This window comes from Aulonocara sp. 'chitande type north' Nkhata Bay, linkage group LG8, assembly GCF_057382095.1.
Source record: "Aulonocara sp. 'chitande type north' Nkhata Bay isolate Kocher_YH1m ecotype deep benthic linkage group LG8, A_spYH_male_GT1.1, whole genome shotgun sequence".
In the NCBI taxonomy this organism is placed as follows: Eukaryota; Metazoa; Chordata; class Actinopteri; order Cichliformes; family Cichlidae; genus Aulonocara; species Aulonocara sp. 'chitande type north' Nkhata Bay.
In genome coordinates this window covers 14556277-14583604 of record NC_141351.1, presented here as the reverse complement: position 1 = coordinate 14583604, position 27328 = coordinate 14556277, and the positions used below count along the sequence as shown (strand labels likewise).

The 27328-nt window shown below is 39.7% G+C and overlaps 1 long non-coding RNA gene and 1 other non-coding gene across 2 annotated transcripts; both read right to left on the bottom strand.

Annotated features, from left to right (window-relative positions):
• Positions 1–14948: 14948 nt before the first annotated feature.
• LOC147323432 (uncharacterized) lies at positions 14949–19954 on the bottom strand. Its single transcript, XR_015130738.1, has 2 exons — positions 19463–19954; positions 14949–19316 (listed from the first exon to the last, which is right to left on the bottom strand). It is a non-coding gene; the product is annotated as an uncharacterized LOC147323432 (long non-coding RNA).
• Positions 19955–20375: 421 nt separating this feature from the next.
• On the bottom strand, positions 20376–20476 carry LOC147323431 (U6 spliceosomal RNA). The gene has a single exon (XR_015130856.1). It is a non-coding gene; the product is annotated as a U6 spliceosomal RNA (small nuclear RNA).
• Between the last annotated feature and the right edge of the window lie 6852 nt (positions 20477–27328).

Here is a 27328-nt window from a genome sequence, read left to right as displayed (position 1 = left end):
AACTTGAAGATATTTGTAGCTTATTTTAGGTTTTAGAAATGTGCTAGATAGGATGTAGAAGTATAGTAGAGACACTGACACTGCCCTGGATGTAATATAGGCCTAAACGTGACATAAACTTAGGAGTAAACTTGTAAGAGACCCTCCCCACCTTGAGCTGTGAAAACAGGACAAAGAGAAGCTAAAGCTGAGTGGAAATTCCCCAGGGGATACCTGGGTGGGGATCTAAATGTTTGTAACTGGATAACTTTGGCTTGAAAGGGAGATGGACTTTTATGACCCACAGGAAGTCACGTACACACAGCTACATAAACATATATACACATGCACTTACACACAGGTACGCAGGCACTCGCGTGCTCGCACGCACACAAACATACAAACACAGTGTTTAGTTTTATGGCACATCGTATAGAATGGGGGTCACTTCTATAAAACTGTGTGTAACAGACAACGAAGTTGAGATCTGCAGAGTAATTCTGGGGTTCCTGTACATCTCCCTTTCCATAAGCTGTATTAATAAGTGTGGATGAATAAAAGTGTTGTGAATTGACTACTGAGTCCCGGTGTTGTCTCTGGAGGCCTGAGGAATCCAAGAACCAGGGTGAAACTGTTCAGAGGTAACAACCTGCAACCTCTGAGGCTTTTTAAGAACACATTTGCTTGTTCTAATTGATGTGTGGTTTTCTGTGTAATGATGTCATCTTGTTTTCTTTGTTGTCCTGAGGTTTTAATCCTGTTTGATGTTTATTACGAGGTTTGGAGCAGTAGCTTCTAACTGCAATTTAACACTTCATTATAGAATTATTAAAATAAATTGTTGCATTGTTTCCCAGATATCTGGTGAACTTGGGTGTTTACACAAAAGCTGAATTCTTTACAAAGGACCTGTTACAAAGAATTAGAGAATTGCAAATTGTCTCTGTTTATTGCAAGAAATCAAATCAAACAAAATATTGTAACTGTTCTAAATAGAAGCAGCTTTCACCCTTTACTCTATAGTAAATGGCTTTTTGTTATTCTTAAAAATAATTATACTTCTTTATTGAACACCACCATAAGAAGTCACACACAATTTCTGGTGATGTCAATAAGAAATATAACTGCATCTTTAAATGTTCCATAATTATGATGAACCACATTTTTGGTACAGTGACCACAAATCAAAATGAGACCCAAACAGTTTCAGTCCACTGTTTGGCTTCTTCAGAGGGTAAAGGCCCCAAACCAAAAATTGCAGTCTCTTTGCAGGTGATCCCACCTCTTGTTGATAGAAATCAGCTGCAGCAGCACCAGTGGGCAGAAGAACCTTAGGAATTTTTACATGCACCCCCTTTAGTCAGTTCATTTGGTATTCCATTTCCTGCAGGACACGAACGATTGTTTAAAGGGGTTACAACTGCATGAGTTAAAATTTACTTACAATTTACTAAATCTAAAACAATTTTCACTGGTGGTTTTGTTTTATTCACCAAAAATAAGATAACATGCCAAAGACCACCGTGTAAAAAAAACTGTAGAAATGTAGAAATCACATGTCCTGACTAGTTAATCTTTGAGTATTTGCTACCTCGCTTTCGATGGTCTCATCAATAAAATATGAATCATAGAAAAGACATGATAGATGAAATAATATGATATTAAGAACAAAATGTATTGTCCCTTGATAATCCTATTTAATCTGATCAGCATTTAGCATTTGTCAAGGAAGTTGCTGATGAATGTAAACCTTGAGTAAAAGGACCTCTAGTGGTCAATCCCTGTACAGGTAAACGCTGCATTTGTGTTAATGACCAGTAAGAGCTTTAAATTTGTTTTTAAAACCAGAGCGACCCATAAAAATAGATCCAAGACTTAAAAATAAAGTATAAAATAAACTAATCAGGAAAAAAAGGAGAAGACTAAAACACTGGCTTCCAATCACCAATATTACTTAAGTGCGCACAGTGCCACGGCCACTCAGCACAGTCACATTTGAAACAACAATAATCTGTTAAAAGCTACATAAATTATAACCCACTGAGTTTTAGCACTTACCCTGGTATAGAAAATGAAACAAACACACACCATTATTTATTGATTTATTTTTTTTATTAAGTAATGTTTTTTCAGTTGAAGCCATTTAAAGTCTATTTAATAATGCTGTGTTAGAACAGGCACTTTAAAGCTCTTTGTACTGTAAGCTTAAAACCCCACAGTATTAGAGAGAAAACCCCAGCAATCAAACGATCCCCTATGAGCAAGCACTAAGGCGACGGTGGGAAGGAAAAACTCCCTTTTAAGAGGAAGAAACCTTCAGCAGAACCAGACTCAGGGAGGGGCAGCCTTCTGCTGTGACTGGCTGGGGGCATAATTGTGATGTAATTTTATGCTAAGGATACTGAATTTCATGTTTGTTTGTTAGAATTAGTGAATTACCATGATGACTTTTTTAAGTATGATTATAAGTAAAACTAAAAGTGCAAGTGCACCAATTACTGAAGTCATCCAAGAAATTATATCTAACCATCTTCTGATTGTAGGAATCAGGCCTGAATTAGCTCTATGGGGAAACCTACGCTGAATAATTGCTGAAAAATGATTGAACAATGAGGTAAATGGTGCTCCACAAATATTAAGGATGTGCCTGGTGACAAAAATGACTCCTTGGCCCGCAAGCACAACTGGAGCTGTAATAAGGGAATTAAAACCTGGAAGATTTCTGTGAAGTCTGGAAACAGCAGAGTCTCCGTCCTCTCTTTGAAGAGTTCCTTGGACAATATTTGGTTCATTCTCTTTAGATCTGTTATCTGAAGCTGCAGGGAGACCAACATTGAATAAATCAATGCTGTAACTCTCACTGGTGGGAGAATCTTCATGTCCAAAGTTGTTTATAGAAACAGTGGTTTTAGGAACCTTAGCTGTTTCAGAGGTCTCACTAGTGGGTGTGGTAACTGAGGTAAATGGTGCTCGACCAATATTAAGCAGGTGCCTAGAGATAAAAGCTTCTCTAAGGCCCACAGGCACAACTGGAACTCTACAAGAGGAATAGAGATTTGGAATATTTGAGGTAAATGGTGCTCGACCAATATTAAGGAGGTGCCTAGAGATAAAATCTTCTCTAAGGCCCACAGGCACAACTGGAACTCTACAAGAGGAATAGAGATTTGGAATATTTGAGGTAAATGGTGCTCGACCAATATTAAGGAGGTGCCTAGAGATAAAATCTTCTCTAAGGCCCACAGGCACAACTGGAACTCTACAAGAGGAATAGAGATTTGGAATAATTGAGGTAAATGGTCTTCGACCAATATTAAGGAGGTGCCTGGTGATGAAATCTTCTCTAAGGCCCACAGGCACATCTGGAACTCTACAAGAGGAATCGAGATTTGGAGCATTTGTTTGAAGTCTGGAAGAAATAGTTTCTTCTTCCTTTGTTTGAAGACTGCCTGTTTGTTCATTATCTTCGGGTCCTTTATCTGAAGGTTCAGGAAGAATGGCATTTAATAAATCAGTGTTGTAACTCTCGCTGGCTGAAGACTTTTCATCTTCAGCGTTGTTCATATTAACACTGGTTGTAGGAATCTTAGTTGTTTCACTGGAGGGTGACTGTTCGTATTCAAAGTTGTTTACAGAAACACTCGGTGAAGGAACCTCAGTTGTTTCAGAGGTGGGTGACTTTTCCGTTTCACTAGTGGGTGAGGTAAATGGTGCTCGACCAATATTAAAAATGTGCCTGGTGACAAAAATGACTCCTCGCCCAACCGACTCAACTGGAGCTGTAATAATGGAAGACAGAGCTGAAAGATTTGTTTGAACTCTGGAAAAAAAAGTTTCTTTCTCCTCTCTTTGAAAACTTCCTTGGTCAGCGTTTTGCTCATTCTCTTCAGATTTGTTCATATCTGAAGGTTTGGGGAGGACGCCATTGAATAAATCAGTGCTGTAATTCTCACTGGTGGGAGACTCTTCATGTTCAAAGTTGTTTATACTGGTTTTAGGAGCCTCATCTATTTCAGAGGTGGTTGCCTGTTCATTTTCATAGGCGTTTACAGAAACACTGGTTTTAGGAACCTCAGACTGTTCATCTCTAGAAATAGATATCGGTAAGAAGAACCCATCAGGCTCTAAATAATATCTGTCAAGCACCTCAAAGCCGTCAGTATCTGAAGAATTTGTACGACTGAACACTGAGCGCCACATATTTGTAAACAGAGGAGATAGGGTTCAGTAGAGATAAACTATATGCTCTAACCTTTAGACGATTGTTAGAAGACTATAGAATCAGCGTTAATTTTGTTAAAATGTGTTTTCAACACTAGGTGTAGTAGAGTGCCTTACCTTGGGGGTAAATATGAGCTCGCGTTCTAAGGCGCGAGCTCATATTTATAGCCTCACGGCAGTGTGACGTCAAGGCACACGTGCCGTGACGTCACAGTACGCTTACTCTTTGAAATTCATTCGGTCACAAAACGTCTTGAACCTTCACCTCCCTGAACGTTAGTATTAACCATTAAGCTAACCTTAATATTAACCTGCTGTTATCGAGGAATGGCAACCCAGACAGGAAAAAACCCGGGGTGCTTCCGCCCTTGGGATTACGCCCCCGCTGTCTCACCGTCGATTAACAAACAACACACTCCCCTTTTTTAATTATTTACTTTTTGTGTTCAAGTTTTACGGCTTGCTCTCACGTAGAAAGCTCTGTTAACGTGGAATGAAATTATACTGGTCGGAGGTATTAAAGGTAACTTCTTAGTGTTTTTATTCAGAAATGTAAGATTGTGGGAAGCCGAGTTAGCTTAAAGCACATTGGCTACTAGCATATTAGCTAAATAAATAACGGAGGCTTGTATTTTTGTATATATTTCTATGGTGCTGTAAGCCAGTGTTAATTGACTTGTTTAGCTAAATAAATAACGGAGGACTTAACGACAGTGATTTTGTCGCTATATCTAGCGAGTTTTCAGACGCCTTAATTGACTCTTTTTTTTTTTTTTCTAAAAAGCGACTAGCGACAAATCTGGTGACTTTTTTCTGGTGTTATTACGAGTTTTTGACGTGGAAGCACGTATCGCTCTTACAAGCAGCGGGAGCTGCCGTGGGCATCTCGCCCGTGCCAAAGCACTCACAGGCGGCCGTCCTAATGCAGCAGTTGCCCCCAGCTGCTGTCAGAGCAGGAGCTTTTTACACCTACGGGTCCAAACTGCAAAAGAATTGCGCATGAGCGAAACCGCTGCTCCCGCTCTGACTATAACGCAGGTCGGGAGAAGCGGTAGAAGTATATTGTTCTTTGTTTAAAATAAATCAATGCACTAAAATACACCATTCCAAACATTGCTAACTTAGAAATCAGATGTCCTTGCAGAGCCTTAACTCTATCTTCTACATCCAATTTCGACTGAAGCTGTCTGGTGATGCTTGCTATGTCCATTTTTGATTAATGTAGTTTGTTAACAACATTATGGATAAAAATGTTCGTCTTTTACTCTTGCTTTTTTGTGGATCCCAAGGTTTAAAACTCTGTAAAAGACACACACAGACACATAAAAAAAAAGTAACTCTGCCAGAGTGCCTATTTCGGGTCAGTTTTCCAGGTCACAAGTCCGGATAAAGGAGGAGGGTTGGGATTGTGACATTAACAAAAACAATAATTGCTAAAAGAAATCAAATTTGTGGTTCTAAATATATACTAAATGCTTTCAGGGTGTTTCTATTGACTTTATGTCTCTTTCACGATGTTATTTCTCTCTCCTACAGGGTCCTTTATAATTACATGACCAATTATGCAAATTAGGCAATGACGTCATCTAGCGACTTTGTCCTCCAGCTTCACTGTTTATATTATGCTAACATAGCTGTGTCGCGTAGCGCGTCATTATATACCAGCTAGCCAAACTTCAGTAACCCTACAAACTTCACTGCTGTTTACTTTCCTGTCTTCATTTATTTGGGAAGTAATAGCAAAGCTGTACGTCTTAATTTGTTTCAGAAATCCCTCAGTCAGAACATGCTATATTATGTTTAGGTGGAAACTAGCGAGCTTACTTGCTGCTAACTTCTAACTCTGTTAAATTTCGTAAATTCTGTTTTCATGGATGCCTGGATATTAAATGTAATTGTCACATCTGGTAGAGCAACCACACTGATCATTTTATTACAGATGAAAGAATTTAGACAGTTTTTCAACTCTCGGTAATGCTGCAGTGAAGAAAATAATATATCGCGATATATATTGTTACCGCACATGCTTCAAAGTATACCATGATATGGATTTTAGGCCATATCGCCCAGCCCTACCTCCAAGACATCACTTTGACCGTAAATCTGAAACTGCAAAGACCGCACACACATTCTGTAAAGGATGCTTTCATCTGCCTCATTTGCAAATGTTACAGCAAGTTCAAAAGTTTGTCTTTAGTTAAATTTCTTAGTTTACAGTTGAAGTAACTAATATATTTTTCTTCTTCTTTTATTTTTTCAACCTTCTAGCTCTTATGGAGAAGCCCAGTTTTCCACATGTTGCAAGTCTCTAGTCGGATGCTGATGTTGGATGTGTGGAGCAGTGTGGCTGCTAACTGCAGATCATGGTTTTAAATGCAGAGAAGAATTTGATTGTAAGGTACACGAGGTTAAGGGTCTCCATGCTGTTCTGACTCTCTTTGAAGAGACATAATGTGTAACTCATGTAAAATTGTTTGAAAAGGAAAAGGCAAATGTGTTTGTAACGGAGCGGAAAGGCTGATTTTATTTCCAAGATGTTTTGTGTTTTTAAAAGGAAGGAAACCTTTCTCAAAACGGGCAGAGCAGTGGAGCCGCCAAGGGAAAGCACATAATTTAAACTGTAAGATTAAAAATATAATTTATTATATTTAAATAGTTAAAAATGTAAAATGAATTAAAACAACCTTGGCCAAGGGATAACACAATAAAAATCAATAAAACACAACATTAAAAGTCCAGTGGGATCCACCACGGCATAAAAGTCACAAAAAACTAAGAAATCCAGCGTAGTAGTAAAAGAGGGAAACCCAGTGGAGTCCTCGCCTTCCTCCCCGCATTCCACGTCCCGGTGCACTGAAGGAAGAGAGGGAGCGGCAGTCACTATTCCTTTCGACAGTTTTACTTTATAAAAAGGGATAAGTCAAAGACTTACCCCGGGTGGGCAGAGCTCTCAACTCCGCCCGCCGCTTCTTTAAAACTGCAATCGGCACCAGCTGTCTCACTGCTTCTGCTCTCCCGCAGTGCACAAGCTGGCTCTTGTCGTTATTGCCGTCTGACTGCTCGCTGCGCGTCCCTAGTCGCTCGTGGTGGCGCGTCCCCAGTCGCTGGTCATGTCCCCTCTCGAACGCCAACTCCAACCCTCTTATGTGTCATTGAGCACTCTGTAAATTACCTTGCCTTCCCTCTCAGGTGTGTCCAATTAGTAAAGACGGGGGAAAGGGCGGAGTCTCTCCAGGACAATTTGACGGTAACTAAAACATGCATAGTAGAAAAACTTAGATAACTTGTCCCTTTCCACCCCGTGACATGTTACTAGAAAGCTACAGAGGCTGCAAAGGTTGAATTTCATATCACCACCACAGCACTTGGTTTGATTGATTTGGTTATCCTACAGAGAAAGAGGAACTTGAAGATATTTGTAGCTTATTTTAGGTTTTAGAAATGTGCTAGATAGGATGTAGAAGTATAGTAGAGACACTGACACTGCCCTGGATGTAATATAGGCCTAAACGTGACAAACTTAGGAGTAAACTTGTAAGAGACCCTCCCCACCTTGAGCTGTGAAAACAGGACAAAGAGAAGCTAAAGCTGAGTGGAAATTCCCCAGGGGATACCTGGGTGGGGACCTAAATGTTTGTAACTGGATAACTTTGGCTTGAAAGGGAGATGGACTTTTATGACCCACAGGAAGTCACGTACACACAGGTACATAAACATATATACACATGCACTTACACACAGGTACGCAGGCACTCGCGTGCTCGCACGCACACAAACATACAAACACAGTGTTTAGTTTTATGGCACATCGTATAGAATGGGGGTCACTTCTATGTCATCTTGTTTTCTTTGTTGTCCTGAGGTTTTAATCCTGTTTGATGTTTATTACGAGGTTTGGAGCAGTAGCTTCTAACTGCAATTTAACACTTCATTATAGAATTATTAAAATAAATTGTTGCATTGTTTCCCAGATATCTGGTGAACTTGGGTGTTTACACAAAAGCTGAATTCTTTACAAAGGACCTGTTACAAAGAATTAGAGAATTGCAAATTGTCTCTGTTTATTGCAAGAAATCAAATCAAACAAAATATTGTAACTGTTCTTTTTTTTTTTTTTTTTTTTTTTTTTTTTTTATTAATATTTTTGGATGGACAGAAACATTAATAAATAAATATACAACTGCAATAATCATACTGTCAGTTCTCTGTCCATTTCTAAACAAACAAACAAACTAAGACAAGCAAACAAACAACACACTAACAAACAAAAAAAAAAAAAAAAAAAAAAAAAAAAAAATTACATAAATAAATAAATAAATAAAATAAATAAAACCCAGGAGAAACAAAATAATACACCGCCTCCTGGAAAACATCAGCAAAAACAAAAACGAATAAGGGTAAAACCCCCTGGTGCAAAAAAAAAAAAAAGACAACAACCAAAATACCAATGACACATGAAATATCCCTCTAAGAGACCATTTATCATAATGTCTAAGAGACATTGTCAATGTACCGCAAAAAGGGGCCCCAGACCTGCTCAAAAATATCTTCTCTTCCCTTCATTCTATACATAACCCGTTCATATGATGCCATCCTAGACATTTGTTCGGTCCATTCCTTGAAAGAACAGGGGCTGGATGACTTCCAATGCCTAAGAATTACCCTGCAACCAGTTATAAAAGCCAGACGCATCCACAATCTCTGTTTTTTTGAGAGAATGTTATCGTCAGGTAGTAGGCCCAGGACGCATATAGCTGGAGATTTAGAAAGATTAAGTTTAAAAATATCATTCACCAAGTTGATGATCCCATCCCACAAATAATCATTTTTCCGACATGTATACAACATATGAACTAGAGTCCCGACTTCCTGCTGACATTTCCAACAAATGTCCTTATCTGCGAGCTTCAACCTGACTAATTTACTGGGTGTCCAATAGTTTCTGTGAAGCAACTTGTACTGGATAAGTTGAGACTGTGTTTCAGGTGAGCAAACATACCATGATGAGATCAGCATCTTCCAACTGTCCTCTGAGATCTGGATACCCAGATCTTTCTCCCAACACCGCCTCAGTCCCCCCAAACTGGGAGCGTGTGCCTCTCTGAAGCTCCCATAAAATTTAGATGCCCTGATTCTGTTATTGTCAGGGGTTGCAAACATCTTCTGAACACTAGATGGAGGGTCTAGATTATTTTTCAAAATGGCTTTAATACAATGTCTTATTTGAAAAAACCTCCAAATTTCCCTTGGATCCAAATTGAATTCTCGTCTGATTTCTGCAAACGATTTCATGCCAGTCTGCCCAAATAGGTCCCCCATCTGATTAATACCTGTCCTAGCCCAGGCCTCCCACCAGACCGGTTTCTTACCTATTAATACTTTCTTATTATACCATATAGAGGCTCTAGCGGTGAGATAAGGGCTGCTGTTGGTATATTGGTGAGCTCTAAGCCAGGTCTCTTGCATGAAAGACAGTACTGGATCTTTAAACGGTACTGGCCTTCCCTTCTGAGTAAGGAAGGCCTCTAAAGACGAAGGGGCCACAAGACTTTCCTCAATCCCAACCCATGATGGCTTATCAGTAGAGGAATTATGTATCTTAACTAACTGAGAGAGGGAGAAAGCATAATGATACCAGACCATCTTAGACAATGCCAACCCACCACTCTCTTTAGCAGCATATAATTTAGACCGATTGAACAATGGCTTTTTACCTGCCCACACAAAACCCTCTACACATGTATTATAAAGCTTTAGCAAATTATGTGGGACTGCTATCGGTAACATGTGAAGAAAGTACTGAAGTTTAGGGGCAATAATCATCTTCACCAAATTAATTCTGCCCAAAAGGGACAGATTTATTTTAACCCAATTCTGCAACAGCGAACGGATGTTTTGAATCACTGGGGAAATATTTACTTTCATTATGTTGTCTAAACCAGGGGTCAATTTAATCCCCAAATAAGTCAGACCCTCGGGCTTCCACTTGAAATGCCATGAACTCCTCATAACAGGCGGACACAATTTAGAAATAGGCATAGCTTCAGACTTAGACCAATTTATAGTGTATCCAGAGATTACAGAGAAAGAATCAATAATTGAGGAAATTGCAGGAACGGCCTGTTCTGGGTTAGTTGAAATCAGTAAAATATCATCTGCATACAAAAAAGTTTTATGTTCTTCTTGACCCAAATCCACCCCTCTAATTTTCTTACATTCACGTAAAGCTATGGCTAAAGGCTCCAAAAACAGAGCAAAAATGAGAGGTGATAAGGGTGAACCTTGTCTAGTACCCCGACTTAACGAAAATGAGGGTGACATTATCCCATTGGTAATAACTGTAGCCATTGGATCTGTGTATACCACCTGAATCCACTGCCTAAAAAAGGGACCGAAACCAAATCTCTTCAAGGTATGAAACAGAAAAGGATACTCAACTTTATCAAAAGCTTTCTCTGCGTCCAAAGAGAAGGCAACAACAGGGTCTAGCTTAGTCCTGCTCTTCCAGAGTATATGCAATAACCTACGTAGATTATCCGCAGAGCTTCTATTTTTCACAAAACCGACCTGATCCCTATGCACCAAATACGGAAGAACTTTTTCAAGCCTAAAAGCTAATATCTTAGAAATAATTTTTTCATCCACATTAATTAATGAAATTGGGCGATAATTCCCACAATGCTGTGGGTCTTTCCCTTTTTTATGTAATAACGTGATCACTGCCGATCGCATACTAAACGGTAGTCTCCCTCTTTGAAACGCATCTTGATATACCAACAGTAGTCTTGGAGCTAGTTCGTCCACAAACACCTTATAAAAATCTGATGGAAATCCATCATTACCTGGAGATTTACCCACTCTAAGGCTGCCGATTGCCTGCTTAACTTCAATTAATGTAATCTTACCTTCTAATATACTTCTTTGATCTTCCGACAGGCTGGGAATTTTAATAGAAGAGAAGAAATCTGACAGCCTCTGTTCCTCCACCAGTCCATTAGAAGTGTACAGCTCCTGATAATATTTAGTAAAAATATCATTTATTTCTTTTTTACTAGTAGTCAACTTATTATTATTACTAGGATCAAAAATAGATGGTATAAGGTTACTAGATTTTATCTGCTTAACCCTGTGTGCCAACATTTTACCTGTTCTCTCCCCTTGTTCAAAGTACTTCTGATTTAGACAAAACATTGCATATTCCACTTTTTTCTCCAATATGCTATTCATCTCAAATTTAAATTTAATTAATTTGTTCCATACGTCCCTCTCTGGGAGCAACATATGTTGTTTTTCAAGCTCCTTGATATCCTGTTCCAACTTCATCAGCTTATCCCTCTCAGCTTTTTTAATCAAGGAGCAATATTGAATAAGGCGCCCCCTTAAATAGGCCTTAAAAGCATCCCAGGTCATTCCAACGTCGTCAATAGAGCCCTCATTGTACAACCAAAACTCCTTTATCATTTCCCTTATACATTCGCAATGACCCTTATTCTTCAATATTGAGTTATTCAAGCGCCACCTAGGTGACGGTTTAATATTATCAGTGTCAGTAAGAACAAGGTCAATGGGAGCATGATCCGATATAGCAATGTTACCAATAGAGGACCCAATAGTTTGACTTGCCAAAGAACGGGACACCAAAAAGTAATCTATCCTGGAGTAGGTTGAGTGAGGATGCGAAAAAAAGGTATAGTCTCTTTCTTGAGGATGAAGAAGTCTCCATATATCTACTAGACTCAGTTCCTCTGACATCACGTCCACCGCAGCATTTGTTGGGTCCTTGCTTAGTCCAGTACAAGAAGATTTATCCAATAAAACATCCCTGACCCGGTTAAAATCTCCCCCAATTACAATGTGTGTGTTACCTATAGTCCGCACCATGTTACAGACTTCATGAAAAAATTGTGGCTGAGGAGAATTAGGAGCATATATATTGACCAATGTCATTTTCCGCCCCTGTAAACATGCATCCAAAACCACCCATCTACCCTCCTGATCTGTATAATGCTTAAAGACCTGAAAATCCAAGTTTCTTCTAATCAATATGACCACCCCTCTTTTTCTAGCCGAAAATGCACTAAAATAAACTTGCGCCACCCAGTCTCTTTTAAGCTTTAATGATTCGGCCTCATCAAGATGGGTCTCCTGAATCAGGGCTATATCAGTCTTTTTCTGTTTCAGATATGTGAGGATTTTCTTCCTTTTAATAACATTATGACAACCCGCTATATTCCACGACACAATTTTACATAACTCCATCACACCATGTGAGCCGAATTATTATACAAATTTATCCAGAGGAATATCCCATTTACCCATATAACAACTCTTAGAGCCAGTGACATGAGACAACCCAATGATCCAAAAATTAGGTCTATGCGGGACAGTTGGTACCATACCATCAAAACCAACAACAAAACCAAACACGAGAAAAGAAGAAAAAAAAAAAAAAAAAAAAAAAAAAAACAAACAAAAAAACAAAAGAACATGAAAACATAAAAAATCGCAGGTCCGTGGCACTCAAAAAAAATTCCCAGATGGTGTCCCTCCTTACGTCTCCCCCCCCCTCAGAAGTAAACCAACCCATAGCTTATCAAATCCTCTTAATCTACATCACCCGGAATGTTAACCAAATCCAGGCCGCTTAGAAATTGCTTAGCCTCAGCTGGGTTGGAAAACTGATGATACTGGTTATCCACTGAAAAAGTCATAACAGCCGGAAAACGAAGAGAATATCCAATCTTGTACTGTTGCAACAAGCGGCGCACCTCATCAAACTTCCTGCGTTTTTCTTGTACCTCCTGAGCGTAATCCTGGAAAAAAAGAACTCTCATGCCTTTCCAAACGATCTGCCCCTTTTTTCTGGCAGCCGCCAGCACGGACATCTTGGCTTTATCCCGTAGGAAGCGAACAATAATGTGTCTCGGTCTGGAGTCCGCAGTGGGCTTCGGAAAAGCTGGCCCCACTCGATGGATTCTATCTATTTCGTAGTAATCTCCCATCTCAATGTCCAGAGCCTCAGACAGCAGATTCTTCACGTAATCCTCAATATTACTGCCTTCGGATCCTTCTCTAATACCCGATATTCTAATATTCTGGCGCCGTGAGGAACCCTCAAGCGCCGTTACTTTTTCCTGCAGCCGCTGGTTCTGTATCTTCAAGATCTTACATATTGAGCTGGCTTTAGCCTCTTCGTCCTCCAATCGAGAAATTCTTGTCTCTGTTTCATCCACTCTCACACCCAAACTGTTCACAGCTTCCTTGAGAGACTCGATACCACCTTTCACCGCCGTCATGTCTTGTGCTACCTGCTCAAGCAGAGATCTTATAGAAGTCAGCTCGGCCGCCACACCATCTTGGGAAGGACACCTGGCATCGACTCCATCAGGTGTCTCCGCCATAGTAGTTAGTGAAGTAGCCTGAGTGTTGTGTGTTTTTCCTCGCGGCATAATCGAATCGTTGCGTAAAACGTAATGATTCTTCTGACTCCTTCCACTGAATTTACCAGGGCAGATCCCAAATAAGACAAATAACCGGCTCTGACCTATTTTTAACGAGGTTTCGGGGGAAGAGGAGTGCGCGTCTCCAACTTAAACTGCCATCTTGGGCGGGCGTACCACGTGACCAAGACCCAATATTGTAACTGTTCTAAATAGAAGCAGCTTTCACCCTTTACTCTATAGTAAATGGCTTTTTGTTATTCTTAAAAATAATTATACTTCTTTATTGAACACCACCATAAGAAGTCACACACAATTTCTGGTGATGTCAATAAGAAATATAACTGCATCTTTAAATGTTCCATAATTATGATGAACCACATTTTTGGTACAGTGACCACAAATCAAAATGAGACCCAAACAGTTTCAGTCCACTGTTTGGCTTCTTCAGAGGGTAAAGGCCCCAAACCAAAAATTGCAGTCTCTTTGCAGGTGATCCCACCTCTTGTTGATAGAAATCAGCTGCAGCAGCACCAGTGGGCAGAAGAACCTTAGGAATTTTTACAGGCACCCCCTTTAGTCAGTTCATTTGGTATTCCATTTCCTGCAGGACACGAACGATTGTTTAAAGGGGTTACAACTGCATGAGTTAAAATTTACTTACAATTTACTAAATCTAAAACAATTTTCACTGGTGGTTTTGTTTTATTCACCAAAAATAAGATAACATGCCAAAGACCACCGTGTAAAAAAAACTGTAGAAATGTAGAAATCACGTCCTGACTAGTTAATCTTTGAGTATTTGCTACCTCGCTTTCGATGGTCTCATCAATAAAATATGAATCATAGAAAAGACATGATAGATGAAATAATATGATATTAAGAACAAAATGTATTGTCCCTTGATAATCCTATTTAATCTGATCAGCATTTAGCATTTGTCAAGGAAGTTGCTGATGAATGTAAACCTTGAGTAAAAGGACCTCTAGTGGTCAATCCCTGTACAGGTAAACGCTGCATTTGTGTTAATGACCAGTAAGAGCTTTAAATTTGTTTTTAAAACCAGAGCGACCCATAAAAATAGATCCAAGACTTAAAAATAAAGTATAAAATAAACTAATCAGGAAAAAAAGGAGAAGACTAAAACACTGGCTTCCAATCACCAATATTACTTAAGTGCGCACAGTGCCACGGCCACTCAGCACAGTCACATTTGAAACAACAATAATCTGTTAAAAGCTACATAAATTATAACCCACTAAGTTTTAGCAGTTACCCTGGTATAGAAAATGAAACAAACACACACCATTATTTATTGATTTATTTTTTTTATTAAGTAATGTTTTTTCAGTTGAAGCCATTTAAAGTCTATTTAATAATGCTGTGTTAGAACAGGCACTTTAAAGCTCTTTGTACTGTAAGGTTAAAACCCCACAGTATTAGAGAGAAAACCCCAGCAATCAAACGATCCCCTATGAGCAAGCACTAAGGCGACGGTGGGAAGGAAAAACTCCCTTTTAAGAGGAAGAAACCTTCAGCAGAACCAGACTCAGGGAGGGGCAGCCTTCTGCTGTGACTGGCTGGGGGCATAATTGTGATGTAATTTTATGCTAAGGAAACTGAATTTTAAGAGAAAAATGATGCAACAGCATGTGCTGTTTGTTTTTTAAGTTAGTGATTTACGATGTAGTGTATGAAAAATGGTATAAAAGTAAAAATTACAATTACAAAAATCACACATATTACTGTACCTATTATACAAATTGGACTTAAAAGTCTTCTGATTGTTTGATTCAGGGCTGAAATTCCTGTCTGGGCAAGGGAAAACACATATTGAACAATTGCTGTGAACAGATTGTTCAATAAGGTAAATGGTGCTAGACAAATATTAAGGATGTGCCTGATGGGAAAAATTGCTCCTTGGCCCACAGACACAACTAGAGCTCTAATAAAGGGATAAAAGGCTGAAAGATTTCTGTGAACTCTGGAAAGAACAGTTTCTTCATCCTCTCTTTGACGACTTCTTTGGACAATATTTTGTTCATTCTCTTCAGATCTGTTATCTGAAGAGTCAGGAAGGCCAACATTGGTGGGTGAGGTAAAAGGCACTCGAAAAATATTAAAAATGTGCCTGTTCACAAAAAATATTCTTCGGGCCACAGACACAATTGGCATTCTAATGAAGGAATAAAAACCTGAAAGGTTTGTGTAAACTCTGGAAACAATAGTTTCTTCGTCCTGTCCTTGAAGAGTTCCTTGGGCAACATTTTGTTCATTGTCTTCAGATCTGCTATCTGAAGAGTCAGGAAGGCCAACATTGAATACATCAATGCTGTAACTTTCATTGTTGGGAGACACTTCATGTCCACAGTTGTTTATGGAAACACTTGTTGTAGGAACCTCAGTTATTTCAGAGGTGGGTAAGGTAAAAGGCACTGGACCATTATTAAGGACGTGCCTGCTGACAAAATGTATTCTTCGGCCCACAGACACAGCTGGAGCAATGCTGTAAATCTCATTACTCAAAGACTCGTCACGTTCACAATTAATTAGAGAAACATTCGTTGTAGCAACCTCAGTTGTTTCAAAAGTGGGTGAACGTTCAGTTTCACTAGTGATTAAGGCAAATATTGCTTGACCAAAATTAACGAGTTGCCTGGTGACATAAAATGTTGCTTGGCCCACAGAGTCAACTGGAGCTGTAATAACAGAAAAAAGAGCTGAAAGAGATGTTTGAAGTTGGGAAAAACTAGCTTCTTCTTGCTCTCTTTGGACACTGTCTGGTACAACATCTTCAGATCCATTAATATCGGAAGATTCAGGAATGTCACCATTGAATAAGTTAGTGCTATAACTATCACTAGCTGGAAACTCGTCATCTTCAGTGTTGTTCATATAAACACTGGTTGTAGGAGTCTCATCTGTTTTAAAGGTGGGTAAACATTCAGTTTCTCTAGTGGGTGAAGGAAATGGGGCAAATGGTGCTCGACCAATATTAAGGAGGTGCCTGGTGATAAAAGCTTCTCTAAGGCCCACAGGCACATCTGGAACTCTACAAGAGGAATAAAGATTTGGAACATTTGTTTGAACTCCAAAAGAAATAGTTTCTTCTTCCTCTGTTTGAAGACTGCCTGGGACAACATTTTGTTCATTATCTTCAGGTCCGTTATCTGAAGGATCAGGAAGGACGGCACTGAATAAGTCAGTGCTGTTGTAACTTTCAGTGGTGGGAGACTCTTCAGGTTCATAGTTGTTTGTAGAAAGACTGGTTGTAGGAACCTGATCTGTTTCAGAGGTGTGTGCATTTTCATCAGTGTTTACAGAAACACTAGTTGTAGGAATCTCAGATGTTTCAGAGGGGTGTGATTGTTCATCTCTGGAATTAGGTATCAGTAAGAACCCATCAGGGTCCAAATAACATTCGTCAAGCACCTCAAAGCCGTCAGTATCTGAAGAATTTGTACGACTGAACACTGAGCGCCACATATTTGTAAACAGAGGAGATAGGGTTCAGTAGAGATAAACTATATGCTCTAACCTTTAGACGATTGTTAGAAGACTATAGAATCAGCGTTAATTTTGTTAAAATGTGTTTTCAACACTAGGTGTAGTAGAGTGCCTTACCTTGGGGGTAAATATGAGCTCGCGTTCTAAGGCGCGAGCTCATATTTATAGCCTCACAGCAGTGTGACGTTAAGGCACACGTGCCGTGACGTCACAGTACGCTTACTCTTTTTTTTTTTTTTTTTTTTTTTTCTAAATGACATCAGAAACAGCAGTATGCGACATTACGTGATGGCAGAGCTTCAGTTCATCCTTTGTCATTTTTTTTTTTTTTTTAATAAATAGGACAGGGGGAATGAATGAGAGAAAGAGGGGGAGAGAAAGAAAGAAAACCAAAGGGGAGAAGAGACGGTGAGAAGGGGGGGAAGAGAGAGAGAAAAAAAAAAAAAAGAACTCCTGGGTCACCTGTATGGAGAAAAAAAAAACAAACAAACAAAAAAAACAAACAGAGGAGACAGCAAACAACAAAGAGTAACATAATAATAGAGAAAACAAAGCACCATCACAATAAACTAGCTAGTCATAGATATCAATATTTACTAAATAATAAACGATATTGTGCAGCACGCAAGATAGACAGCGCACAGTGTGCTTTGAGGCAGCAGCCAAGAAAGCTTTAGTCCGCGTCTGTGAATACCCATGTGTGCATACCTGTGTGGATCAGCATGCTTGCATTCCAAAGGTTTCTCCATGTAATGATCTGCTAGGGAGTGTGGGGGGGCCACAGCCCCGTCCTCCAGGGTGTGAAGCGGGTATGGAGGAGATCAAAACTCCAGACATCCAGAGGCCCCCAGAACACAAGAGACCATGGAAGACCAACAGAGGGGCAGCCGCGCCACTGTTCCAGTAGGAGCTGAGGAGAGTCCCAGATGAGGGCTCGCCCAGCAGCCGCGGAGCAGAAGTCAGGGGGGGTTGCAGTGACGCGCCCGTGAGCTCCGCCGGCCCCCAGCTGTGCCTGAGTGACCGAGCCCCAGGCCGAGAGGCCGGGGGCACCCCACCTCCAAAGGTGTAGCATCCAGTCGAACTGAGAAGGCCAGAACTGATGGTGTGTGCTCTGGGTTCACCTTTTCCATCTTAACTGAATATGCATCATCAAGTTGCGACAACTCTCTGTTGTAGGCGTCCAACCTGGCGCGAGCGGCTTCCACCTCCCTTTCGGCTTTCAGGCGTTCCAACTCTGATGTTTGAACTGCCATTTGTTTCTTATGCTCCTCTTCTAGAGCCTTTATCTTTTCCTTCTGTCTTTGTTCCTCTTGTACAATCTTGTACTCTGCCTCCTTTGCTGCTAGTTCTGCTGCTGCCTCTGCTCGTTTTGAAGCAAGATGTGAGGCTGAAGACAGTTGGCTACGTTTCGATGCTGCAGTTGAACCATAGATGGATTGGGCATAATCATGTTCTAATAGTCTGCGTAGACGTTTTCTTTCATATTCTCCATCAAAATCTCCATCTACACCGCTTATTCTTTCCAGGATGACTTTCACGATGTCATGAGTAACTGCTTCACATGCATCGGTTTTTCTTCGTATGTCCGATGAAGGTGCAATGTGACTTCTCATTTCAGTGTACAGCTTTAGCAGTTCATCTTTTCTTTGCTCTACATCATCTGCAAGATCTGCCATTTCTTTCTCTGAAATGTCCAACTTTAATCTTTCTCTTGTTTCTCGCACTCGTATTTTCCATTGTTCATAAAGAGTTAATAGTCTTTTTTCTTTTTTACTTATCTCTTCTTTCTGATAAGTTAGCATTTTTTCGGTTGGCACCTTGGCTCTTTCTGAACGTCTTGGAATCGCGGAGTCACTTTGAGCTTTATCTTGTGGCTCATTTAATATTTGTTCTTTGTTTGCAAACTGTTCATTAATGTCTTCTTCTAAATCCTCCATTTTAACTTTATTTTCCTTAAGCCTTTCACCGTTTTATTCTCTGACCTGCTTCTGCCATCTGCTGGACGTTGTGGGAATTGCCGTTAAACCTTGAGCCCTCGTGGTGTAGCAAAATGGCGGCGGTCAAGCTCTTACTGTAGCATCCAGTCGAACTGAGAAGGCCAGAACTGATGGTTGTTGAATGACCTTTATTATTCCTTGCCGTGTATCAGACAACGAACCAACGTAAGAGCTAGACAAACAAATGAAACAATTACCATATTATTCATGTACAGCATCTTAACCGCTCATTACGCTGGTCTAACCGTTATCTATTAAACTATATAATACATATTATACATTTCAGATTGCTCAAATTAAATCTTATACATTACAAACCTTGTTCCCCTGTCGACTGTAGCTAGAACCATTTGTCTTCGTACAATTTAACCATAATCTTCTCTCCCTTTTCTCCGTTAGTATTAGTTTTCCGTTTTCTTCCGTCTTTTTTGTACATCCAATTTTTACCGTTACATCATTCTCTTCCGGTCACACAGGAAGTTACCAGAATAAAAGCACAAACGTTACATTACGTGAATGTGGGCCAGCTTTACACATCCGCCGCTACAAAAGGGCTTACTCTTTGAAATTCATTCAGTCACAAAACGTCTTGAACCTTCACCTCCCTGAACGTTAGTATTAACCATTAAGCTAACCTTAATATTAACCTGCTGTTCTCGAGGAATGGCAACCCAGACAGGAAAAAACCCGGGGTGCTTCCGCCCTTGGGATTACGCCCCCGCTGTCTCACCGTCGATTAACAAACAACACACTCCCCTTTTTTAATTATTTACTTTTTGTGTTCAAGTTTTACCGCTTGCTCTCACGTAGAAAGCTCTGTTAACGTGGAATGAAATTATACTGGTCGGAGGTATTAAAGGTAACTTCTTAGTGTTTTTATTCAGAAATGTAAGATTGTGGGAAGCCGAGTTAGCTTAAAGCACATTGGCTACTAGCATATTAGCTAAATAAATAACGGAGGCTTGTATTTTTGTATATATTTCTATGGTGCTGTAAGCCAGTGTTAATTGACTTGTTTAGCTAAATAAATAACGGAGGACTTAACGGCAGTGATTTTGTCGCTATATCTAGCGAGTTTTCAGACGCCTTAATTGACTTTTTTTTTTTTTTCTAAAAAGCGACTAGCGACAAATCTGGTGACTTTTTTCTGGTGTTATTACGAGTTTTTGACGTGGAAGCACGTATCGCTCTTACAAGCAGCGGGAGCTGCCGTGGGCACCTCGCCCGTGCCAAAGCACTCACAAATTTGCGTGTCATCCTTGCGCAGGGGCCATGCTAATCTTCTCTGTATCGTATCCAATTTAGCGTACGCGCTTGCCGAAGCCAAAGCACTCACAGGCGGCCGTCCTAATGCAGCAGTTGCCCCCAGCTGCTGTCAGAGCAGGAGCTTTTTACACCTACGGGTCCAAACTGCAAATGAATTACGCATGAGCGAAACCGCTGCTCCCGCTCTGACTATAACGCAGGTCGGGAGAAGCGGTAGAAGTATATTGTTCTTTGTTTAAAATAAATCAATGCACTAAAATACACCATTCCAAACATTGCTAACTTAGAAATCAGATGTCCTTGCAGAGCCTTAACTCTATCTTCTACATCCAATTTCGACTGAAGCTGTCTGGTGATGCTTGCTATGTCCATTTTTGATTAATGTAGTTTGTTAACAACATTATGGATAAAAATGTTCGTCTTTTACTCTTGCTTTTTTGTGGATCCCAAGGTTTAAAACTCTGTAAAAGACACACACAGACACATAAACAAAAAAGTAACTCTGCCAGAGTGCCTATTTCGGGTCAGTTTTCCAGGTCACAAGTCCGGATAAAGGAGGAGGGTTGGGATTGTGACATTAACAAAAACAATAATTGCTAAAAGAAATCAAATTTGTGGTTCTAAATATATACTAAATGCTTTCAGGGTGTTTCTATTGACTTTATGTCTCTTTCACGATGTTATTTCTCTCTCCTACAGGGTCCTTTATAATTACATGACCAATTATGCAAATTAGGCAATGACGTCATCTAGCGACTTTGTCCTCCAGCTTCACTGTTTATATTATGCTAACATAGCTGTGTCGCGTAGCGCGTCATTATATACCAGCTAGCCAAACTTCAGTAACCCTACAAACTTCACTGCTGTTTACTTTCCTGTCTTCATTTATTTGGGAAGTAATAGCAAAGCTGTACGTCTTAATTTGTTTCAGAAATCCCTCAGTCAGAACATGCTATATTATGTTTAGGTGGAAACTAGCGAGCTTACTTGCTGCTAACTTCTAACTCTGTTAAATTTCATAAATTCTGTTTTCATGGATGCCTGGATATTAAATGTAATTGTCACATCTGGTAGAGCAACCACACTGATCATTTTATTACAGATGAAAGAATTTAGACAGTTTTTCAACTCTCGGTAATGCTGCAGTGAAGAAAATAATATATCGCGATATATATTGTTACCGCACATGCTTCAAAGTATACCATGATATGGATTTTAGGCCATATCGCCCAGCCCTACCTCCAAGACATCACTTTGACCGTAAATCTGAAACTGCAAAGACCGCACACACATTCTGTAAAGGATGCCTTCATCTGCCTCATTTGCAAATGTTACAGCAAGTTCAAAAGTTTGTCTTTAGTTAAATTTCTTAGTTTACAGTTGAAGTAACTAATATATTTTTCTTCTTCTTTTATTTTTTCAACCTTCTAGCTCTTATGGAGAAGCCCAGTTTTCCACATGTTGCAAGTCTCTAGTCGGATGCTGATGTTGGATGTGTGGAGCAGTGTGGCTGCTAACTGCAGATCATGGTTTTAAATGCAGAGAAGAATTTGATTGTAAGGTACACGAGGTTAAGGGTCTCCATGCTGTTCTGACTCTCTTTGAAGAGACATAATGTGTAACTCATGTAAAATTGTTTGAAAAGGAAAAGGCAAATGTGTTTGTAACGGAGCGGAAAGGCTGATTTTATTTCCAAGATGTTTTGTGTTTTTAAAAGGAAGGAAACCTTTCTCAAAACGGGCAGAGCAGTGGAGCCGCCAAGGGAAAGCACATAATTTAAACTGTAAGATTAAAAATATAATTTATTATATTTAAATAGTTAAAAATGTAAAATGAATTAAAACAACCTTGGCCAAGGGATAACACAATAAAAATCAATAAAACACAACATTAAAAGTCCAGTGGGATCCACCACGGCATAAAAGTCACAAAAAACTAAGAAATCCAGCGTAGTAGTAAAAGAGGGAAACCCAGTGGAGTCCTCGCCTTCCTCCCCGCATTCCACGTCCCGGTGCACTGAAGGAAGAGAGGGAGCGGCAGTCACTATTCCTTTCGACAGTTTTACTTTATAAAAAGGGATAAGTCAAAGACTTACCCCGGGTGGGCAGAGCTCTCAACTCCGCCCGCCGCTTCTTTAAAACTGCAATCGGCACCAGCTGTCTCACTGCTTCTGCTCTCCCGCAGTGCACAAGCTGGCTCTTGTCGTTATTGCCGTCTGACTGCTCGCTGCGCGTCCCTAGTCGCTCGTGGTGGCGCGTCCCCAGTCGCTGGTCATGTCCCCTCTCGAACGCCAACTCCAACCCTCTTATGTGTCATTGAGCACTCTGTAAATTACCTTGCCTTCCCTCTCAGGTGTGTCCAATTAGTAAAGACGGGGGAAAGGGCGGAGTCTCTCCAGGACAATTTGACGGTAACTAAAACATGCATAGTAGAAAAACTTAGATAACTTGTCCCTTTCCACCCCGTGACATGTTACTAGAAAGCTACAGAGGCTGCAAAGGTTGAATTTCATATCACCACCACAGCACTTGGTTTAATTGATTTGGTTATCCTACAGAGAAAGAGGAACTTGAAGATATTTGTAGCTTATTTTAGGTTTTAGAAATGTGCTAGATAGGATGTAGAAGTATAGTAGAGACACTGACACTGCCCTGGATGTAATATAGGCCTAAACGTGACATAAACTTAGGAGTAAACTTGTAAGAGACCCTCCCCACCTTGAGCTGTGAAAACAGGACAAAGAGAAGCTAAAGCTGAGTGGAAATTGCCCAGGGGATACCTGGGTGGAGACCTAAATGTTTGTAACTGGATAACTTTGGCTTGAAAGGGAGATGGACTTTTATGACCCACAGGAAGTCACGTACACACAGGTACATAAACATATATACACATGCACTTACACACAGGTACGCAGGCACTCGCGTGCTCGCACGCACACAAACATACAAACACAGTGTTTAGTTTTATGGCACATCGTATAGAATGGGGGTCACTTCTATGTCATCTTGTTTTCTTTGTTGTCCTGAGGTTTTAATCCTGTTTGATGTTTATTACGAGGTTTGGAGCAGTAGCTTCTAACTGCAATTTAACACTTCATTATAGAATTATTAAAATAAATTGTTGCATTGTTTCCCAGATATCTGGTGAACTTGGGTGTTTACACAAAAGCTGAATTCTTTACAAAGGACCTGTTACAAAGAATTAGAGAATTGCAAATTGTCTCTGTTTATTGCAAGAAATCAAATCAAACAAAATATTGTAACTGTTCTAAATAGAAGCAGCTTTCACCCTTTACTCTATAGTAAATGGCTTTTTGTTATTCTTAAAAATAATTATACTTCTTTATTGAACACCACCATAAGAAGTCACACACAATTTCTGGTGATGTCAATAAGAAATATAACTGCATCTTTAAATGTTCCATAATTATGATGAACCACATTTTTGGTACAGTGACCACAAATCAAAATGAGACCCAAACAGTTTCAGTCCACTGTTTGGCTTCTTCAGAGGGTAAAGGCCCCAAACCAAAAATTGCAGTCTCTTTGCAGGTGATCCCACCTCTTGTTGATAGAAATCAGCTGCAGCAGCACCAGTGGGCAGAAGAACCTTAGGAATTTTTACAGGCACCCCCTTTAGTCAGTTCATTTGGTATTCCATTTCCTGCAGGACACGAACGATTGTTTAAAGGGGTTACAACTGCATGAGTTAAAATTTACTTACAATTTACTAAATCTAAAACAATTTTCACTGGTGGTTTTGTTTTATTCACCAAAAATAAGATAACATGCCAAAGACCACCGTGTAAAAAAAAAACTGTAGAAATGTAGAAATCACGTCCTGACTAGTTAATCTTTGAGTATTTGCTACCTCGCTTTCGATGGTCTCATCAATAAAATATGAATCATAGAAAAGACATGATAGATGAAATAATATGATATTAAGAACAAAATGTATTGTCCCTTGATAATCCTATTTAATCTGATCAGCATTTAGCATTTGTCAAGGAAGTTGCTGATGAATGTAAACCTTGAGTAAAAGGACCTCTAGTGGTCAATCCCTGTACAGGTAAACGCTGCATTTGTGTTAATGACCAGTAAGAGCTTTAAATTTGTTTTTAAAACCAGAGCGACCCATAAAAATAGATCCAAGACTTAAAAATAAAGTATAAAATAAACTAATCAGGAAAAAAAGGAGAAGACTAAAACACTGGCTTCCAATCACCAATATTACTTAAGTGCGCACAGTGCCACGGCCACTCAGCACAGTCACATTTGAAACAACAATAATCTGTTAAAAGCTACATAAATTATAACCCACTAAGTTTTAGCAGTTACCCTGGTATAGAAAATGAAACAAACACACACCATTATTTATTGATTTATTTTTTTTATTAAGTAATGTTTTTTCAGTTGAAGCCATTTAAAGTCTATTTAATAATGCTGTGTTAGAACAGGCACTTTAAAGCTCTTTGTACTGTAAGGTTAAAACCCCACAGTATTAGAGAGAAAACCCCAGCAATCAAACGATCCCCTATGAGCAAGCACTAAGGCGACGGTGGGAAGGAAAAACTCCCTTTTAAGAGGAAGAAACCTTCAGCAGAACCAGACTCAGGGAGGGGCAGCCTTCTGCTGTGACTGGCTGGGGGCATAATTGTGATGTAATTTTATGCTAAGGAAACTGAATTTTAAGAGAAAAATTATGCAACAGCATGTGCTGTTTGTTTGTTAAGTTAGTGATTTACGATGTAGTGTATGATAAATGGTATAAAAGTAAAAATTACAATTACAAAAATCACACATATTACTGTACCTATTATACAAATTGGACTTAAAAGTCTTCTGATTGTTTGATTCAGGGCTGAAATTCCTGTCTGGGCAAGGGAAAACACATATTGAACAATTGCTGTGAACAGATTGTTCAATAAGGTAAATGGTGCTAGACAAATATTAAGGATGTGCCTGATGGGAAAAATTGCTCCTTGGCCCACAGACACAACTAGAGCTCTAATAAAGGGATAAAAGGCTGAAAGATTTCTGTGAACTCTGGAAAGAACAGTTTCTTCATCCTCTCTTTGACGACTTCTTTGGACAATATTTTGTTCATTCTCTTCAGATCTGTTATCTGAAGAGTCAGGAAGGCCAACATTGGTGGGTGAGGTAAAAGGCACTCGAAAAATATTAAAGATGTGCCTGTTCACAAAAAATATTCTTCGGGCCACAGACACAATTGGCATTCTAATGAAGGAATAAAAACCTGAAAGGTTTGTGTAAACTCTGGAAACAATAGTTTCTTCGTCCTGTCCTTGAAGAGTTCCTTGGGCAACATTTTGTTCATTGTCTTCAGATCTGCTATCTGAAGAGTCAGGAAGGCCAACATTGAATACATCAATGCTGTAACTTTCATTGTTGGGAGACACTTCATGTCCACAGTTGTTTATGGAAACACTTGTTGTAGGAACCTCAGTTATTTCAGAGGTGGGTAAGGTAAAAGGCACTGGACCATTATTAAGGACGTGCCTGCTGACAAAATGTATTCTTCGGCCCACAGACACAGCTGGAGCAATGCTGTAAATCTCATTACTCAAAGACTCGTCACGTTCACAATTAATTAGAGAAACATTCGTTGTAGCAACCTCAGTTGTTTCAAAAGTGGGTGAACGTTCAGTTTCACTAGTGATTAAGGCAAATATTGCTTGACCAAAATTAACGAGTTGCCTGGTGACATAAAATGTTGCTTGGCCCACAGAGTCAACTGGAGCTGTAATAACAGAAAAAAGAGCTGAAAGAGATGTTTGAAGTTGGGAAAAACTAGCTTCTTCTTGCTCTCTTTGGACACTGTCTGGTACAACATCTTCAGATCCATTAATATCGGAAGATTCAGGAATGTCACCATTGAATAAGTTAGTGCTATAACTATCACTAGCTGGAAACTCGTCATCTTCAGTGTTGTTCATATAAACACTGGTTGTAGGAGTCTCATCTGTTTTAAAGGTGGGTAAACATTCAGTTTCTCTAGTGGGTGAAGGAAATGGGGCAAATGGTGCTCGACCAATATTAAGGAGGTGCCTGGTGATAAAAGCTTCTCTAAGGCCCACAGGCACATCTGGAACTCTACAAGAGGAATAAAGATTTGGAACATTTGTTTGAACTCCAAAAGAAATAGTTTCTTCTTCCTCTGTTTGAAGACTGCCTGGGACAACATTTTGTTCATTATCTTCAGGTCCGTTATCTGAAGGATCAGGAAGGACGGCACTGAATAAGTCAGTGCTGTTGTAACTTTCAGTGGTGGGAGACTCTTCAGGTTCATAGTTGTTTGTAGAAAGACTGGTTGTAGGAACCTGATCTGTTTCAGAGGTGTGTGCATTTTCATCAGTGTTTACAGAAACACTAGTTGTAGGAATCTCAGATGTTTCAGAGGGGTGTGATTGTTCATCTCTGGAATTAGGTATCAGTAAGAACCCATCAGGGTCCAAATAACATTCGTCAAGCACCTCAAAGCCGTCAGTATCTGAAGAATTTGTACGACTGAACACTGAGCGCCACATATTTGTAAACAGAGGAGATAGGGTTCAGTAGAGATAAACTATATGCTCTAACCTTTAGACGATTGTTAGAAGACTATAGAATCAGCGTTAATTTTGTTAAAATGTGTTTTCAACACTAGGTGTAGTAGAGTGCCTTACCTTGGGGGTAAATATGAGCTCGCGTTCTAAGGCGCGAGCTCATATTTATAGCCTCACAGCAGTGTGACGTTAAGGCACACGTGCCGTGACGTCACAGTACGCTTACTCTTTGAAATTCATTCGGTCACAAAACGTCTTGAACCTTCACCTCCCTGAACGTTAGTATTAACCATTAAGCTAACCTTAATATTAACCTGCTGTTCTCGAGGAATGGCAACCCAGACAGGAAAAAA